We start from the raw sequence: 7,800 nt of genomic DNA, 5'->3' as shown, positions 1-7,800 counted from the left end.
CAGCCAAAATGCAAGCAATTTATCTTAGAGAGGCTGGACCATTTTTATGTGGGAGGTTGGACTTCACATAAGGGGGGGTGATTTTTCGGTGAGCTTTTTGTCGTAAGCTTTTGATGAAAGTTAATAAAATTTGTGAGCTTTTTCGACATCCCTCTTGTACACATACAAATCCTAGAGACATTTTATTGGTATATTTAATGACATTTTGATAAATGTTGATGTATTTCTTAAAAATCATAAATCTCAATGCACCATGACCTTTACTAACACTCCTAAGTAGTGTATAATGTTTAGAAACAAGGATTAAGATATAGATTAGCAAAATGAAATTCTCATTACATTAATTTTTTCCCGTTAATAAGTGTTGGTACACCCTTAATCCAATACAAGCCTGATTAGATCATCAACATATATGATAATGAAGGCTATGGATGAGCTCTCTTAATGAAATGATGTATTCAGAGAACTTCATTCCTCTAATAATAAATCAATGTTTCAATGAGAAATTATTACAAAATGGAATAAATATATAGTAATCATCAAACAAAATCTTTGGAAGCTCTAATTTCTTTAAAACAAACCCAAACTTTTTATATATGAATAATTTGGAAAATTTAACACTTTAAATGAGCTGAGAAGGGCCAAAAACCCTAGAAATGACTGTAAACATGTATAAATTCAATGAATTTTCAAAAAACCATATGGGAAAAAAGTGCACTTGCTAGCGCAGACTCTTGCTGGCGGGCCCTACAAGTGCACTTTTTTCCCAAAGGGGATTTGAAAAATCATCAAAAGATACCCATGTTTATAGTTGTTTTCAGGGTTTTTGGGCCTTTTGAGCTCATTATTGGTGTCAATAAAGCCAAATTATGTGTATCAAAATGTTGGACTTTGTGTAAGGGATTTAGGTTATAAACATATATTTTTAATCTCATATGCAACCCTTGATATCTCAACCATGGTGTATATTGAGAAATTGATATATAAACGTAAAGGCGTCTCTAGGTTTGATATAGATAAATTTAATGTCTTCATGTAATCCATAGATATGGCTAAACTCCTAAGTGCAAATGTGTGGAAAAGGTTTGCACAATTTCCAAGAAACCAAAAAAGTTCACAAAGAATTTCCTTCCTATAATGTAGGATTCTTTGTCTCTTTGGAGTTGGTAGATTTTTGTCCACATCTAAAAAGAGTCATAGCATGTGTGTGTGTGTGTGTGTGTGTGCGTGTGTTGGGTTAAAGGTGGTGTGATTGGGGATCTAAAATAAGCTCTCAGATTTTCCAAAAAAGCTCGTGATAAAAAGCTCACAAAATTTTTTTCCCCGCATAGGGGCAGAGCCACTGGTATTCTGGCAGGTACCACAATGTTCAATCATTTCCCAACGATTTTGCACTTTGAGCAGCCCCGATGAGGGCTTTCCCAAAAGGGGATCCACATCCTTGACTCATTGCTATAGTAGGAAGTGCAGGAGGTAGTCACAGAGATCTAGAGACAACCGGTTGATAGTCCAGAGATCAAATGGGCTAAATGGGTAGTAGAGGCAAGTAAGGGATTGTAGTCCTAGGCCTTGCATTATTGCAGACTACTATAGGCATGAGAGAGAGCATTGAGACAGGACCTGGCCTCCATTGAGTGGCTTAGAGAGTATGACCTAGGATCACAGTGGTTGGAAAATAGATATGAGTGTGCATGCTTGGACCTCCAGGATACAGAGACACATACAGAGACACACTAGGCAGAGTTCTCCTACCACTCCTCCAAATCCCATTAGGTATAGTGGGGAGAGTTCTCCTACCACTCCTCCAGATCTCGTTTGTTGACATCATCGTTTCTTTAAGAGTGCAGGCCCTCAACCTGAGGGGACAAAGTTGCAATGATGAGAGGTTCAAAAGGCATTTTTTGGCCCCTGGGTTAAGGCCAACAAAGGTTGGCCAATACAAAAGCAAGGTTCTAGACTACAAATTGCTACCACGCTCGAGGGTGATGGAAGTAGTGAAACTCTTTGGACTGTGCATCGTTCATAGTTAGAGGTGCAGGTGATTGCGCATAGTCCAACCAAAAGCAAGCTATAGTGTGGCTCACCAAGTGTAATATCTTTTAGGAGGTGGTTTGCTTAGCTAGTAAAAAGGCTTTGTAACAGGGAGAAGGAGAGTAGTGTGTTGTGATGAGAACTCTCCCTCTTACATGAGCTTGCTAGGTTAGGAAGTTGTTTACTGAGTGTTCATTGCAAGCCAGTGGCTTGGTTGTAAAGAGTTTATATCAATACAAGTTGATTTCCTTGTATGTTCTTCTATGATATTGTGCACTCAGTATTGTTTTTCCTAAGTAATGTGAATTCGGTTCTCCTATCACCATGGGGTTCTTTCCTTCAACAAATATCCCCAATCTCCAAGTGTTTATTGTTGGCATTTGTTAGGTCACTCGAGTGTGCTGCACTAATTGCAAGGCTGAGCATCTTTACTAAGCATTGCACATGGTTGAGCCTAAAGTTGGTTGTGAGTGAGTGAACCAAACCATCAACATTTTGGAGATCCTACTGGGGAAGGGTCAATTGAGTTGTGAGTTGACAAGTTTTAGTTTAGAAGATCTAGAGAACTGAGGTAGAAAGCCTAGAATTGAGAGGTCATTGAAGGTTTATGTTGACCAATGATGAAGTGAAACAGTTGCTAGGAAGTGTGGGCTGTTACGAGAATTCTCCGAGTAATTCGAGATGAGTGGCACAGCAGACTGGTGGTGTGCTTGAAGACCATGTTGGAACTTGGGGAGAGAGAAGAGCTTCATCATGGAGGTGAGTGAGAATACATGAGATATTCAAATGGGTGTTGTATTCATTGTGAGAGGGAAGTCCCTCCTTTATAGAAATGGAGAGAGGGTGGCCTAAATCAATGGCACCTCTCCTACATCAATGGAGGTAACTCCTAAATCATAGGAACTCCACAATCATAGGCACCACCCCATGTGGGGGCCTTTGCATTACATCATCACCTGTGTCATGGCCTATGGCACTAAGTGTGCCTCTTCTACACACACACACACACACAACCATATGATAAATCTATGGCTAGGATCTCATGCTAGCAAAGGTGCCCAAGGGTCAAGGTTTAAAAAATGGGATAGACCCCCCCAAATGGTTATCTCCCTTGCATGTACAAGGATGAATCTTAGGCCTTTGTGTGGACCTTGATGGAACAACAACAAGAGATCAACAAATGAAGCAAAAGAGAGTTTATTCAAGAGAGGAGAGGCCCTTATAAGGGCAACTGATACAATGCATGTGCCCCAAAGGAGAGCATCTCTAGATCCACAAATCACTCCATTGATCTCTCAATCAAGCCCATGAATCTCTCAATCACACCTAATAGAACCTTCTACCACCTAACCTGGTCACACTAACCACCATGTGGTGACACACAACCCTTTTACCCCTAGTTACACCCCATTACATCAATTTGTCCTTCATTCCCCCCCACAAATTGATGACCTCATCCCTCAACGATAGTACATGGGATGCTCCATGGCTTGCCCACTATCATGTGGCAACACACATGGCCCTAACTTGTGACTCACTCCTAGGACTCTTGATTTACAACAACTGGGAGATAGACAATGACTATGTATGGAAATCCCCATGGGTCCAACAAGGTAAAACTCAAACAAAGGACTAACAATAATTTAAGGATGGACTGTCCATGGCAAAGAACCATTATTGATCACACACACAAACAACTTAGAAAACATATGGGTCATCACCCTTGTCAAGATTGACTTGGGTGGTGAAAGTAGTTAGAGCTTTAAACTACTCTGGTTCATCTTCTTGATCTTTTGTAGGAGAATAAATCAACAAATTAGCACCATCAAAGATTCTATCATCTTTGGATCTTGTCCTCTTCTTGTCTTGCTTCTTTACATTAGAGCGGGTGTAATACTTGTTGTAGAAGCATAATCTAGTGCAAGGTTTTACTTGCATCCTTGGTTTCCTCAGCTTGGAGCTGAGATCCTTATTGTTTATGAAATTCTCGTTCATAATCTTCTTGGAGTGCTCAAGATTTATCATATTGATCATATCATATCCAAGTTCATCACTTACAATCCTTTTAGACATTGAAGTTAGGGCAAAGGACCCAAGATAAACTGGTTTACTTACCATTTATGTCAAGTAGGAAGCCTTGGGAATTTCTTTCTCCTTGTGAAGACACAATAGTGAGTAGGTCTTACCACTTTATATATCACCAAGGGCATTGTATATACTCATTACAAGATTAGATCATAGTCATCACTCAGTAAATATTCAGTTAACAACAAAAGCCCCAAATCCTAGTTGACTTGGTCAACCTTTTCAAAGCTAAAACTTTCCAAAATAGCAACTAGAGATAGCAGCAACTTGGAGGATGAAATTTGACCAGATGAGATCAGCTCTTTGAGGGCTTTTGATGCACAATGAAAGATATATTGCTAGAGAAATCCCACTACCAAGCTTGGGCAAAATGTCACGTCAGGTCGCCATAGCTAGAAGCTCCAATGTCGACTAGTCTTTTCATCAGTACGTCTCAATTAGTGGAGCATTTGCCTTCAAATTTGAACTATGGAGTGTTATTGGTGTTGCCTAGCCTCCTCTGAGAGGAATTATAGAAAGGTAACTCCAACAGGTCGCATTTCTAGAAATGGCACGGAATGTAGTTAGTGTCGGCATGACCTGTAGAAGCTACTATTTCCTAATTCCTCCTAGCCAGGGATTCACCCTAACATGAGGATACTTCAGCTTAGAGGATAGGGGAAATGGTTTAGAGAATGGAGAGAACAAGCTTAAGGAAAAAACGTGGGAAGAGAGGGAAGAAATCCTTCATTTTGGAAGAAGATGATGACATGGCACTCAAGGAGGGCTCAAGGAGGGTGAACCAAGCTCTGATACCACATGATGGAACAACAACAAGAGATCAAAAAAATGAAGCAAAAGAGAGAGTTTATTCAAGAGAGGGGAGGCCCTTATAAGGGCAACTGATACAATGCATGTGCCCCAAAGGAGAGCATCTCCAGATCCACAAATCACTCCACTGATCTCTCAATCAAGCCCATGAATCTCTCAATCACACCTAATAGAACCTTCTACCAACTAACCTCGTCACACTAACCACCATGTGATGACACACAACCCTTGTACCCCTAGGTATACCCCATTGCATCAATTTGTCCTTTAGACATAGTTTCATGTCTGCAAGAGGTACCATGGGAGCAAATACACATCACATGGCCTACATCATATGGTGACCAGAGGTGATTTACAAAGCCTAATGGACTAAAGAAAAAGCATAATATTATTTTTGGAGTACTAATCCAGGCAGAGAACCTCTAAATTGACTACATGACCAAGTGATGACCAAAGTTCAAAATATTGGACTCTAGAAAGCCCAATTTGCATCTACCACAAAATTTGATTCTTCATTTGCTGATGGAGTTCTTCCTTCAGCCAGATTTTCTTTGTTGTTGATGTTCACACGATATGGTTCTTTCTCTTTGGAGTTGTTGTTCTTCATGGAATAACACACTCCCTTTTTCAATTGTAACTAAAGGAACTTAATAAGCAAGGTATATCTAAAGCATTTCCCTTGTGCACCAAATACTATGTGAAGATGATCTCAAGCTTCATGTGAAGTTTCAAAGCCATCAATGTGGTGAACGTATGAGTCACTTAATCCCAAAGCAATGATAGCAAGAGCCTTCTTATCTTTGATCAACCAATCAACTTCTTCTTTTGTAGGCTTCTTTTCCTTTCCATTAACAACATTCCATATTCCCTTTTTCATAAGCACAAAATTAGCTTTTGTTTGCCAAGTATGGAGACTAGTTCCATCAAACTTCTCTACTTGCTCAGGCTTAGTCATGTTTACAATTCAAGTACTCATCAATCATGGTCAAAGAGAATCGCATAGTCATCATCCTAAATGCAAAGTATAATGACAATCATGAGCTCCATGACAGTTCTACTACTCAAGTACAATCAAAACAATGAAAATTTGTAGTAAATAATAGAAGCCCCAAACTTATGGTGATTGGTCAACACCCTTTGACCAAAATATGAAGAATTCTACCAGTAGAGACCAAGGTAGATTGGAGGGTGCAATTCAAGCTGAAGAGAAAAGATGTGAGAGGGCTTTCAAAGGCAAATGGAAGCCCGCATCTAGAGAGAATCCTCAGCCAAGAAGAGGCGCAATGTTGCATCATGTCGCCTGGGACAATAGCATAAAATCCGATTGGCTTTTTTGCATTTTCTCCTTCGTTTGTGGACCAAATGTGCTCAAAATTGAATAGCAGCTAGCTCATAAGGTTGCCCACCTATGGCTCAGAGGAATTGATGAAATGTTGTGCCTTTAGGTAGAATTGCTTGAAAGATTGGTGACAGAGATCTGTCAAAGATGCGCCCCAAGTAGAGGAAACTTCAGCTCAGAGGGCTTTGGGAATGGTTGCTTAATGGAGGAGAACAGAGCTAAGCAAAATCTAGGGAGAAAGAGGGCAGAAATGAAGAAGAAGGTGGAGGGTGGAGAAAAAGATGATGAGGTGGCATATTGAAGCTAGAATGGGCTAAGGACTCAAGGAGGATCATGCTGCTCTAATACCAAATGTTGGAACTTGGGGAGAGAGGAGAGCTTCATCATGGAGGTGAGTGAGAACACATGATATATTCAAATGGGTGTTCTATTCATTGTGAGAGGGAAGTCCCTCTTTTATAGAAATGGAGAGAGGGTGGCCTAAATCAATGGCACCTCTCCTACATCAATGGAGGTAACTCCTAAATCATAGGACCTCCACAATCATAGGCACCACCCCATGTGGGGGCCTTTGCATTACATCATCAGTGATCACCTGTGTCATGGCCTATGGCACTAAGTGTTCCTCTTCTACACACAGACACACACAACCATATGACTGCTAGGGGATGCACACATGCACCTAGCAAGCCCTTGATCACACACATCCCAACAGACCACAGTGTGTGGGATACACAAAGTATTTAGATAGCTATTCAGATACTTTCTACCATAGTCAATGGTTGACACGCATTCGGAAAGAAGATGAAGATTGGAGATCCTAATGGGGAAGGGTCAATTGAGTTGTGAGTTAACAAGTTGTTAGTTTAGAAGATCTAGATAATTGAGGTAGAAAGCCTAGAATTGAAAGGTCATTGAAGGTTTATGTTTACTAATGATGAAATGAAACAGTTACTAGGAAGTGTGGGCTATTACAAGAAATTCTCCAAGTAATTCGAGATGAGTAGCACAGACTAGTGGTGTGCTTGAAGACCAGTGTGTGGGATACACAAATTTTAGGTAGCTATTTAGATACTTTCTGCCATAGTCAATGGTTGACACGCATTCGAAAAGAAGACGAAGATACAAGTCTAGGCATGAAGAATTCTTGAGCCAAAAAAATTGGCTACACCTACCATGAGAACTGGTGCGGTCTTAGAATTGGAGTTCAATGACTGAAGGAGACTAGTAGATTTAGCAACTATCCAACATGAGAAGAGAACGCGAGGAGAGAGACTCAGCCATGCTATCCCAAGGGTGGAAGTTTATTACTATGCAAAGTTAAGACATAACGCTAGTCTTGGGCTGAGGTGTCCCAAAAGATTGGAGTCTGAGCATTCTTCTATAGAAAGCTTGGATATCGAGAGGTTGGCCATTTTCTCTATGGAACATCAAAATGAGTGTGAGGAAAATGCTAGGAAATGAAGATAACACCTTTGACAATAGTCGATTGGTATTCTAAAGGAATTACATTGAGAAAGATACAAACGAAGAAG

The sequence above is a fragment of the Dipteris shenzhenensis genome, chromosome 18 (assembly GCF_047967505.1).
Source record: "Dipteris shenzhenensis isolate YYH24624 ecotype China chromosome 18, Dip_SZ_1.0, whole genome shotgun sequence".
NCBI classification, from domain to species: Eukaryota; Viridiplantae; Streptophyta; class Polypodiopsida; order Gleicheniales; family Dipteridaceae; genus Dipteris; species Dipteris shenzhenensis.
Note: the sequence above shows the minus strand (reverse complement) of the source record.